General features: G+C 42.0%; 2 non-coding genes across 2 annotated transcripts; one reads left to right on the top strand and one right to left on the bottom strand.

Moving 5' to 3' along the window:
* Window positions 1-291: 291 nt before the first annotated feature.
* On the top strand, window positions 292-378 carry TRNAS-GGA (transfer RNA serine (anticodon GGA)). The gene has a single exon. It is a non-coding gene; the product is annotated as a tRNA-Ser (tRNA).
* Window positions 379-1,567: 1,189 nt separating this feature from the next.
* TRNAS-UGA (transfer RNA serine (anticodon UGA)) lies at window positions 1,568-1,649 on the bottom strand. Its single transcript has one exon. It is a non-coding gene; the product is annotated as a tRNA-Ser (tRNA).
* Between the last annotated feature and the right edge of the window lie 11,076 nt (window positions 1,650-12,725).

Raw genomic sequence — 12,725 nt, forward strand, 5'->3', positions numbered from 1 at the left:
TTTTTTATTTTTTATTTTTTTTTCTTTCTGTTACAGTACGTGCTTTGCTGAGAGGCGAACAAAATTCAACCATTCCAAATTCTTACACCCTACGCGCGCTTATATTACGCGCTACCTCCGAATAAAGCAAAGAAGCGCTACCCCATCTCCTGCTTGACGTTCGCTATGCCCAGCAAAGCAGGGCTCGTAAGTAATTATTCGATTTTGGGAGAATAGTTCCAATAGTAGAACAATGGTCTCCAAAACCTTTGGTTAAGGGTTCGAAATGAAAAAGAAATGAGAAGGGTCTAAGGAAGGGTGGCTGAGTGGTTTAAAGTGTAGCACTGGAAATGCTATGTAGACTCCTGTTTACCGAGGGTTCGAATCCCTCCCCTTCCTTGCCATGAATGCGTGAGAGAAAGATAATTTGGTTTAGTCTACTTCAATCAATTAACCTGCTTCCAAGTCCGATTCAATTCTATGGATTTCCAGGGGCAAGCCTAGCGTGCTCTTAAGGGTTAACAAAAATGAAATGACCTACAAGTCGGGATCACCTTTCTCATTTACCGGGCGACCCTTTCCTTTCCTCTGTATAGTGAAATTAAGTAGTATTTCATGGATGACGTCTGGGTATTGAAGTGTTAATATCTGCATGTTGGTGGTGTCTAAGGCTACTTAGGGCTTACGTGGATCCGGCTACCTCTTTTCTGCTTTTTTCTATTAAACACGGGGTTCGACCTGAATGTATCATAGAGCTCTTTCCCGGGTCATGCCTCCTGCGCCATGCGCTTGGTTTAGTGAAGTGGTAGGGTATAGTTTCGCTGATTGCGCAGTAAGCAGCGGCAGAAGGATGGCCTTAAGGAAATCGATTCGAATACGCCCGGCCAATAAGAGTTTGGAAAGAGTTAACGATGGTTTAGATTTTTATTAAAAAGGATATCGAGATCGATGGAACTGAAATCAAGTTTCTAAAATTAGCTTGCTTTTGCGGGGTCGCGGCTCTCTGTTTTGGCTATTGTAGCATATGTGTTGCCTAGGGCTACAGGGGCATGCTGACTTGACATCATCCCTACCTTCTTCTGACTTGTTACCGGCAGTCTGTTGCTGGGTTCCAAACTTGACTCAATAGTGGCAACTAAACACGAGGGTTGCGCTTAGGACTTAACCCAACACCTTACAGCATGAGCTGACGACGGCCATGCATTACCTGTGTCTGCGTTTTCAAAGGCGCTCTTCTCTATTCAAAAGGATTCACAGCATGTCAAGCCCTAGTAAGATTCTTCGCGCCAGCATCTAAACTACATGCTTCACTGCCTGTCCGGGGTTAAGGATTTGACAGCAGACTTAACTTAAGGAGCCACCTACAGACGCTTTACGCCCAATCATTCCGGATAACGCTTGCATCCCCTGTCTTACCGCGGCTGCTGGCACAGAGTTAGCCGATGTTTATTTCTTAGATACCGTCATTGCTTGTTTTTTGAGTTTACGACCCGTAGGCCTTCCTGCCTTCACGCGGCATTGCTTTGTCAGGCTTTTGTCTATTCGATTTCTTACTAGAAGCCTAATGATTGTATAATTTCAATAAATACGGATGGAGAGGGATTTGAACCCCCGGTATTTTATACTTCGGTTTTCAAGACCGACTCTTTAAACCGCTCAGACATCCATCCCTTTCCCGACAGGATCATAAGCCATCGAGAATTAACAAAAAAGCATGCCAAGCTTACAGGTCAAATTGCACGTCTTCAGAGAACAAATAGGGCAGGGATGGGGGCTTAATGAATCCTCCCAACTAAAAGGGTTAAGCTAATTGATCATTCCATTTCAAATTGATAGAAACTAAGGCTGGGCAATAACGGACTTGAACCGCTGACTATCTCGGTGTAAACGAGGCACTCTACCAACTAAGCTAATTGCCCTTACTACTTAAGCTAATTGAACAAAGGGGGATAGATTTATCCATCTCGCTTTCATGCCCAAAAGAGTGACCGGCGCAGCGAAGATCTCGCCGGTGTTACCTGCAGATGGTTGCTGGTTGATTCTTCGTTTTCGGTTCGACGCTACGCTAATGTTCATTTCTTTTTTAACACACACTCTACTGCGCGAGCGGAGCGATAAGAGCTTGCTTATGAGGCAAGGCAAAAAAGGCTTTCCTTTTGTTTTGCTGCCTATTCTCAAAAACAAAAGCATAGACTTAACCGACTGTAAATACTTTGAACAACAAGCAATTCCCTTTTTTTTGCTTAGAGGCAGAAAAGGCCTTGAACAAAGAAAAGAGCCAAAAAACAAACCTTTATTACTTCGCACGCAGTTAAACAAACACAAGGAGCGGAGCGCACTTTGTAATAAAGCCTTACGTAATCTATCTCATTACTATTACACTGTAGACTTGTCCTTTGCCTTACGGCCTTTATTGGACAAAATTGGCTTTAAACGGAAACGTGAATGACGAATTGCCCATATAACAATAGTATTTAGATAAGAGCCCTGCCTTTGTCGTATCTTCTCGGCCTTTTTCTTTTCCGCTGCCACATTAAGATAAGAGGATTCTGAAAGTCCGGATATGGGGGTCTTCTTTAGAGAAATTGAAGCCAATTTTTACGGAAGCAAAAGAAAAAAGACTAAACTTTAGCTTTACGGCCCCGGAAACTCGTGAACACCCAGAGTCACTTAAGGAAAGTGTATGGGAGATTGTCAAAGACGTGGAATCTTCTGGCATAGAAGACGCTTTGCCTTGTGCATTGCCGCTAGTTACAGCCTTCACTTCTGTCCTTGTTTTAAAACCCCTTGTCTCAATGTCAGACCCCGTAGGTTCCATTGGGCACTGGGCTAACATGTCTAACCCCGGCCGCTACATAGCAGCTTGCCAGATAAGGAGAAAGCTGCATTCATAAGTGGAGATATTGAAACTATATGTATAAACGACTTGTTTTTGAAAACAAAAGGATGTATAATACTTAGAGCTCTGGGTGACAAGAGCAACTTTCAATTTGTTATAAGCCCAAACTATAGATTCAATAAGTTATTATCAATAGCCGCAACCACTGAATAGAAACATTAGACTAAAGGCCCGGACAAAATGAGCCCCTAAGAAGAAAAGAAAAGCCCATATGCAGATAATGAAGAACCATATGACTGAATAACTTGAGAAGCCTGTGCCCACATCTTGCAGCCATCCATTGATTGTCGTTGAACTTTGTGCTTTGTTTCCTCCAGTAATGTGACTCACTGCTCCCTTTTCACTTACACTTCCCCATACATCCGATTGCATCTTCCAGCTGAAATGGAATATAACTATTGAAATGGAGTTGTACATCTAGAACAGCCCCAAGAATACGTGATCCCAAGCAGATACCTAGCAGGTGCCCCCCCTTTCGGGGCCGTCGCAAGGAAAGCGAAACCCGAGATTTGCTTTGTCAAGTATTAGTCGAAAGCTGCGTGCAAAGCAAATAAGATGCCTTTCAATAATATTAGTGCAGTAACATGAATCGTGAATGCGTAGATGTAGTGCACTAAAAAATCTGCCTAATGGAATCGAGGCTAAGGCCACCTTGCCGGCCACTGCTACTAAGTCGCTTCCACCCCAGGCTAAGCTGGTGCCTGCTGCCGCATTAGGTGCAGTCGATCCGGGAGCCAAAGCGTAAGTATTCTGGATTTACTAGGCAAATATTGGTTGCAGTTGAATAGCGGTATCCGAAAACATATCTTGAGGACGCCCCAAGGCGCTCATGGTATCGTTATAGATATACAAACCGAAGCTATGAAAACCGAGGAAGATGCAGACCCAGTTGAGATATGAAATTCTTGTATCACGGTGACGAATGACACGATCCAACAAGTTGTTGTATTGAGTAGTTGGATCGTAATCCCTTACCACGAAAATGCATGTGCAGTTGCTCCTTAATCTAAGAAACCTCCTATCTACATTACATGCGTAAACAGGGTTTGTTGTGTTGCATAGTCAGTGGCTAAATAGGGATAAGGAAAGGGTACTTACTTGGGATGCAATCTTCGACCATTGATTGCCAAACCTAGTGCATACCTTGTGATCCCTGAAGTCCAAACAGCTTTACTCCAAGACAGCCAAGGCCAAACAAAGAAAAAAGAAGCAAAGAAAATGCTCCATTCTGTCCAATTGTAGCTTCTAAGTGCATACCTTTAGTCCCTGGCTAAAGATGCTAGGGACAAGCAAAGAAAAAAGAAGCAAGGGAAAAGGAGGGGGAACAAACCTGGGGACTCACCTGGCATTCAATCTTAGACCAACCTTTCTATGATTATCGTGAAAGACAGAGAGTTCCACTTGTCTAGGCAAAGTAACCCTGGCTTGGGTAGCTAGTTGGGTTCAAGTCAACTTCGCTTCGGTGCACGCTTTTGACCAATCTATCATGGTGAATGATTAACCTTTAATTTAGGAAAAAGTGGCATAAAACGTATGGTTTAAACGTATTTAGCCAATGCTAAACGTTAATCTGTCTTCTCTGCGCGCATGCGTACGTATGCAGTTGGCCAGACTTGCTAATCACAAGTTAAGTGTTGCGTAATCAAACACAGTGCTCGGTAGGCGTTCAATAAACCAGCCTACAGCCTCAACGTTAGGATAGTAAAAAAGAAACGTTCTTACCATACCAAAAGATGATAATTCTATCACAGGAGTCAATGAAATGCCATCAAACCTTGCATTTCATGCAATTATTTCACTATACCATTACTTAGCGCTTTTTAGGCCTGTGATATGCGCATTTGTGTAAAGGTAGGGAACATAATCATTGTTTTATTGTTATTAAATAACTGCTTTAATAGAATCACTTTTGTATAGATTGCTTTTTTCTTGTTAAAGAAAGGGAATCTCGTTTCTATGTAACATTTTGCCCAGCACCAATGCAGCGAAAGAACACAAAGCATCACAATTATGTGTTAGCAAACAAAAGATAGAACGCATAATAATAATAAAGTCGCTAATACGTTACTACGCAAGAACAGCAGGCTCGTTGTGGTATTTGTGTTAAACATAAGGAGGCGCTCTCTTATGAAACAACTAAAAAGTTGTTTCGAAATACGGAGAACACTTATTTTGCTCTACAAAAAAACAAAAAAACAACAATGTGCATCATGAATAAATCGACTGAAAATAGCATTACAAGTTTAGAGCAAATGATAACAAAAGGCAAATTGGTTTATGATTTTGACATAACAGTAGCTATCCAGCAAAAATATAAAAAAAGAACAAACAGTGTAGAGACCCGAAATCGAATTAGCATTATGATGCGCGATTATTGATCTTAGGACTGCCCGGCACACAAAAGACACTGTTGGTTCATTGCCTAAGTAAGTTTCTTTTAGTCTACTTTGTACCTAGGCGTCCGAATGATTTTACAGGTGGTAACAAACATTATAGCGTATGGGTGATAGATGAGTTTAATGGCTATGAAACCGATGCCTCTTTATTAAACATGATATTAGACGGTCAAGGGGTGGCATTGGATACGAAGTACGGAAAGATCTTTACGAAAGATCATAATGTGCCTATTATGTTATTAGGAAATAATGTCCCTCCTATGTACAACTCAGAGGCTTTTCATAGTCGCGTAGTAGAGGTCCATTTTTTTAGTGAAAAGGAGCCCTTAGAGGCAGGTCGATTAGCTTCCACGCTATTACGGTATTGTATTTGGTACAGTACTTGCAATAAAGCCAACGGGGAAGGTTTGAAATTTGGGTTACCACTTGCTAACAGAGAGCGATCTTTCTCAGCTAAGCGAGCGTGCAGGCTTTCGCTTACACTCGATAGATGTTTTAAAGAAAGTGTATGATAGACTACCTACCGTGTCTCGGCAACGGTATCTCAAGGGGTTTGGGAGGTTCGACAACGCAGCCAAGGCTCAACTTTGTCTTCCGCGCAATGAAGCAGAGTATGTTAAAAAGGTGGCAAAGTCTAACCCGGGAGACCCTGAAGTAAAACTAATCGAATTGGCACTACAGGTAGAGAAAGAAGTAGGGGATAAAGAACCAGAACAAGAGCAAAGAACCTTAAGTGTAGGTAAACTCAAACAGGAGCAACAAGAACTAAGCGAACAAGTATGCTTTGAAAAAACAAACCCTTAGTGACTCCGAACAGGAGCAACAAGAACTAAGCAAACAAGTATGCTTTGAAAAAACAAACCCTTAGTGACTCCGAACAGGAGGGCGGCGATCTTGACGATCCTTGGGCCGAAGCTCATAGAAAATTAATATTAGAAAACCAGAAAGAAAAAAAATTAAAAAGGAAAGCAAAGATTGAGAGATGAAAAATAACCCCTGCTGTGCCCTGCCCGTTAGGAAAGATAGTAAGTAATCTAAAAGAAGGAAGTAACAAGTAGCTTAACTATTCGCTTTTTGTCTTAGTCGCGCCGACACCGAGGAAAGGAAAGTCCGACCCTTTCCTTTCCGCACGTATGTCATATGACTTTCTACGCGTAGATTTCGCTTTAGGTTTCATTTCTTTTAACATCAGCTATATGGCATATTACATGCTTTTTTTCTGGCGGGGTGAAAACAATGCAAAAGAGGTTTTGTTTCCTTGCCTGCATCTAATGAACCGCAAGGTTCACTTAAGTGTGCGTTATACCTTATGCAGTTAGCAAAGATGATGCCAACTCCAAATGTAGAGTTGGGTAAGATGGGACTCAAATTAGAGGCCGCTAGTAAAGTAAGATTATTCGCTATCCTGGATTCCATTTCCCAAAGACTCTTGCAACCATTCTTTTCTTTTGTCTCTCTTTTGTAGTTTTCTTTCGTGTAGGCATCAGTGTTTAACTTAGTCATCTCTGCAGCTACCTCCTCAGTTACCAGTTAATTTTCCAAACCTACATATGTATTAATAAGTCGGCCCCTAGTTAATAGTTTATTTTCCAAACCTACGTCCGGGTGACTACGACCAATACAAAAGTCCCACTAATTATGGCCACTTTTGCTACGTTTCTTGTCACTAGCTTCTTGTTTTAGTTTCTCTAAAAGATCAACTACACGCACGTAGACCACTGCCATGAATGTCAAAACCTCAAGCCAATATCCTATAATATCCTATGATTAGTTCAATGTTATATGACCCATCATTTTCCAACTTTCTTTGCTTTGTCAAAGTAGCCTTTCAAGATTTACTAAAGGTATAAAAAGAACATATCGCCAGAATGTCCACACTAATCGCTCAGGTAGGAAATATCGATCAAACGTTTTGTGAAACCATACGCCCGGTTATTCCAACAGAACACTGGTAAAATGATCAACATAGCGCCCTTTATTACGGCTACATCTTTTGGCTGCATAGACTCTGATGGCAACATGGACTCTGAAAGCGTGGACTCCGCAAGAAGTATTAATACGCACAAAGGATTCTTACTTTTTAAAGAAAGAAAAGCAAAAAGGAGGATCGGGATAGGTTTTACTCCGCCTCCTAAGTGCTAAAGAAAAAGGGAGCTTTCTACATAGTTCGGTAGTGGTAGCTACCGTGCCATGGCATGATAGCGGCAAAAGAAACAAAAAAACATCAACATCATAATTATTACCAATAAAGCCAGGACTCCAAAAGACAAGCTAAATTCCATTTCTCCAGACCAGAGCGTAATGGCACTTGGGTTTTCTCTTCTTAATCTCGTACCTTGTGTTACCTGCCCACTTGGCGATAGTCAAAGCGAAAGTTAGGGTTTTTTTGTTTATAGGAAATTTGAGATCCCCGGGAAATCCAAACACCTCAAAGGGCTGAACACAAAACAATTATAAACTGTGGAAACAGGGCTTGTAGCTCAGGGGATTAGAGCACGTGGCTACGAACCACGGTGTCGGGGGTTCGAATCCTCCCTCGCCCATCAAAAAAGGTTATGGATACAAGAGATGAAAAACCCAATACAAAAAGTCACCTTTCAATTTATCATGACCTGCAGTCTGCCAGAATCATTCGCTATTGTTCTATTGGTTTCCAAACGGATATATAGATTTGAAATCTCAAAGAAAGAAAGCATATTATACGTTACTCCGGATTATCTATATGAAATATTATTATTCTTCAGATGCCATATTAATACACGTTTCGGTATTTTGATTGATATTTGCGGAGTCGATTACCCTTCCCAAAAAAAAAGAATCAGAGTTATCTATTAATTACCGACTACTTAATATAAATCATGCATTCGTATCAAAATCAGTGTAAACGAGATCACTCTTGTAAGTTCAGTAATCAGTATATCTTCATTAGCTGGTCGGTGGGAGTGAGAAGTGTGGGACATGTATGGAGTGCGCTTTTGCCATTATCATGAGTTACGCTGTATATTAACGGATTATGGGTTCAAAGGTCACCTATTAAGGAAAGACTTTCCCTTAAGTGGATACGTGGAAGTACGTTACGATGATTTGGAAAAATGTGTAGTTTCCGAATTAATAGAAATGGCTTAAGAATTTCGCTATTTTAATTTGGCTAATCCGTGGCGTGGCGACTAATGCCATCTAGATATTTAAGTAGCGAAAACCGCAGCAATACCAGCACTAGCAACAGAGGCAGAAACAACAGTAGGCGCCTTCCATTAATGCCTCGTATTAAAAGGGAAGGCAACGAAAGTAACAAGGACGTCATCGAGGGCAAGAGGCCGTGAAAGGAACTGTTAAAAGCCATGCTTCTACTTAAAGACTTCTTCGATTGGTTGAAACGTAAGTCCCTGTAGCCGCAATTGAGTCATGCTAATGTAGTTCGTTTTTGTCATCTCCACCATCAAGTTATTAAAAAACTTGTAATGCGAATTATTTCTCTTTTTTTAGGAGTCCCCTCTTTTTTGTTAATTCCCTTTTTATCCTTCTGGGAGCCTCAAATCGCCTATTGTGAGGAGACGAGAAAGACCCTTCTCAGGGAACTCTATCATAGAGAGATTTCTGGGAGGCAATTGCCACTGTCAATTTGTAATAGATTGACAGATGAACACGGGCCCACCCCTATAGAACGTCAGATTCAAAACTTTGCCCAGGTTCCGGAGGAAGATGCGCGATCTTATCTCCTAGAGGCCTGGAAAGATATCGAAAATATCAGAAGAGGTTGTTCGACAGGGGAATTGCCCAAGGCAACTATCGCATATGAAGCGATTGCCTCCATGCAGCCGGGAGCGTTAACTCCCTTGCTTAATACCATAATCTTACGGTTGCGGATTTTCTCAGCAGACTTCGAGGGGGGAGATGAGATGATCGAGGAGGAAAACCGGCGACCCCTTGAGCCAGAGTTAAGCCTAACTGTCCAGCAAAAAAGTTGGATTTCTTCGATCATCCCTGGCATCAAGCAAACCACGGCCAAATTGCTACATATATTTAGTCTCCTAGCCCTTGATTTGAAGGAAGCCGCTAGTGCTGCGGAGCTAAGAATCTTGCGAGTGCCAGAGGAAGCGCCGCTTGAAGAAAGAGTAGAGGCTATACTCAAAATTTAAACGTTTGCAGAAACGTCGCCAAGAAGACGCTGAGGACCCGCAGCTCCTTCCTGCCTTCTTTCTTCGACATTATTTGCAAAAAATCTCGCAAAGCAAAACTCCTCTCATTTAACCTACCTATACGGGCTCCTTTTTGAAAATATCCCCAACCAATCACAACTACCAGAAGTTTTTGGGCAACAAACGCAGGCAGAAGCACTGCTTCAAGAAGCCTTAGTCCGAACGGGCTTGCCGCGGGAGATATTCATCCAGCAGCTGAAAGAACTCGTAGAGGGGGCACAAGCTGACAGAAACGAAAGCGAACATTAAATGAACGCCATCAAAATCTACAGCTATAGCTATACCATTTGGATTAGAGCTCCGCCCCCCGGGCCCTTAGCAGTCAGTTCCTGCAAATCACTCTGGCGTTCGGCCGCATGCCATCATTGGGTCTTCCCCAATGAACCATATGTACTGATAATTGAAGGTGCATAAAAATCCCTCTAGAATAAAGAAGCAAACTACAGTTTGGCCTGCATAAAGAAAGAGAAGGAGTAAGTCTTCGCAGGGTGCAAAGGGAGTCGAAGTTCAAAAACGAGTGGGCCCGGGCCCCCTTGTTCGAGGTGTTGCCACGAATCTGGTTGATTATCCCTATGGAGGAGGCGAAGGGCGCATGAAAGGAGGTAGACCTTCAGTGTCACCCTGGGGAAGGCCCACTAAATGTGGATTTTGAGCAATAGTGAGGAAACACAGAAATTAGTTTATGGCATGATTCGTATGGAAAGGCCCTTTTGTTGATGCTTGCCTGTTAGAAAAGACGAAAAAGATCAGGGGGAGAATCTGGTTATGTTACTTTAGGCTTTGCCTTAACAGAAGCTATTGCCTTGTTTGCTTTGACGATGGCTTTTTCAATCTTATTTGTATCTTAAAAAAAGAAAACAAGATAAACATGAATAACCTCACTAAAAAAAGAAATCTTTTGAATTTGAATAACCTCACCAGAAATCTCTCCTTTCTTTTGAATAACCTCACCATATATCTCTCCTTTATTTCTAAGAACCTCAACATATATCTCTCCTTTCTTTTTAATAACCTCACCATATATCTCTCCTTTCTTTCGTTGAGAAAGGTATTCTTGTTTGTTGCTCTTTTTTTAATTTTATTAAATCTAATTGGGCTTGGGTTTGCTGAAACAGCATACTGTATGAATATGGGCGCTAGTAGTTCTTCAATAGTAACTCAAGCGTCTTCACATTCACAGTTTATGCAACTAAAGGAGGAGGATTGCCGTTCAATCTTATTTGAAACTTGGCAAGATTGTGATAAAATACTAAAAACCTGCCAACAAGGCAGATTGCCCAGCGCTGAGAACGGTTATGAATTCGTTTCACAACTGCAGCCTGCGCAAATAAACAATCTAGTAAACTCTATCTCTGCCAAGTTAAACCCCTCCATAGTCAGCGAAGCCACAATGCAGGAATGGGCTCAGATTTCGGTACAGTTTAAGGAGGCAAACTCCCGTCTGTTCACGTCGTTCCATAAGGACCTTATTCCTGGCTTGATGCTCATCTCTGGGGTATCTCTCCCTTTAAGCATGTCCCCGGAAGAGGGCATAGAACTCCTCTTGAAGGTCCCCTTCTCCCAGGAAGTGATAGCGCATTATGCCGCGCAAATAGTCTCCCAGGCGCAACCTTTGATTGACATGTATAAAGCCCTGTTTGAGCTCTTGCCTTCGACTCCAGAAGTAGTTTTTGTTGAGCAAGACATGCCGCCGCTGAATCCAGAAACAGAAATAACTGTTTCGCAGGAGGAGGCGGATAAAATCCAAGCCGTTCATAATAAAGCCAGGGACGCTGTCCAGATTTTCGTTAAGTTCCATAGGCTTAGAAGCCGGATTCGTAAAGGGACTGCCTTTAAACTTAAACGTAGACGTCGTGGTTAAAAAACCGTCTCACGGGCAGAGCGGACACCCTGGGGAGGGTAAAAACCACAGCTGACGACTGAATCCGAATATTACGGATTACATATATCAAGTAATTACTTTCTTTTAGGGAAGGGATGGTTAAATTATTCGGTAACCAACCGAGAGATCATCAACGACAAAGATTGACTTTTTTGTCTTTTAATTGAGTTAATTTTCTTTAATTACGTAAACTCATTTTGAAATAACGCAAAAAACATTTCCAGGGTTGGGCTTTCCTTGACCCAACCCCCCCGCACCGATAGCTCAATTGGATAGAGTCCCTGGCTTCGAACCAGGTAGTTAGGGGTTCGAGTCCTCTTCAGTGCAACATCGTTTCATTTCGGGCTTCGATAAAGCTATATACCACTAACTCTCACTCTTATTGAGAAGAAAGCTTTCACAACTTGCAAGGTAAAGCATGTATCTTCCACCCGGTATTATGTTCAGTCCTCTTTCTTTCAGTTCTTGTTTTATTTAAAGTAAGCGGTTCCCTACGCTTTTTCCTATAGCCCACCTTTTCGATGTTTTAAATCCTATGCCAAGACTAGGGAGCGAGGGGCACAAAGTGTCAAGCAGGGTTGGGTTAACCTTTCTCGCCGATCCAATTTATACTGGGATCAGAGGAATGAGTTGAGAACGCCACTACGTTCCTGTACCCTTTGCTCTTAAAAAGTATCGCTGGTTTTCCCTGCATAATCTGGGCGCATGGTCGAATACGTCCAGTCTAGCGTTGGTAATTCCGTAGAAATAAATGGATGCACGAAGTTCATTCTAACGCCGTAGACACCGAGAGTTTAATTGGTTGAGCCCTGAAGTGCCGAAGGGCAATCCCAACGCAAACCGTAGACATTGATAGTTCCTCATACACGCCTTGTTTCTAAATTACCATGTTATCGCCATGACGGGTTTCGTAACCTCGTCGTGTACTCGAAGCGACAGTGAATTGATCTCTAATCACAATCACCCAGTCCTCTTAATGGTGTCGCTAGGGCAAACAAAACAAGCCAACCACTAACTTTTTTAGGTTAGGGGGGTTTCATTACTGTTTATTACTCATCTGGTGCTTACAGTAGTGTGTTTCTGCTTCTTAGTAGATCTTTTTAAAGAACGCCTTTTTTATTCTATTATTATGCTTATAAACATAGAGATGTGCCTAACAAAGGCATAAAATCATTAGAAACTCTAAAAAAGGCAAAGGAATCTAAAAATGTTTAGGCAAAAGCTACTTTGGAAGCAGAGGCAAGGGAATCACCCTTTATAAACTTTCAAGGAGGCAAAGGAAGCAAGAGAATCCATTTTCGAAGAGAGATACGTCTCCGCCCCTTACATACGAGAAGGTGGTTGGCAAGTCCATGAGTTTTTCAGAAGCT

Source organism: Adiantum capillus-veneris, chromosome 1 (assembly GCF_014529385.1).
Source record: "Adiantum capillus-veneris isolate H3 chromosome 1, ASM1452938v2, whole genome shotgun sequence".
NCBI lineage: Eukaryota > Viridiplantae > Streptophyta > Polypodiopsida > Polypodiales > Pteridaceae > Adiantum > Adiantum capillus-veneris.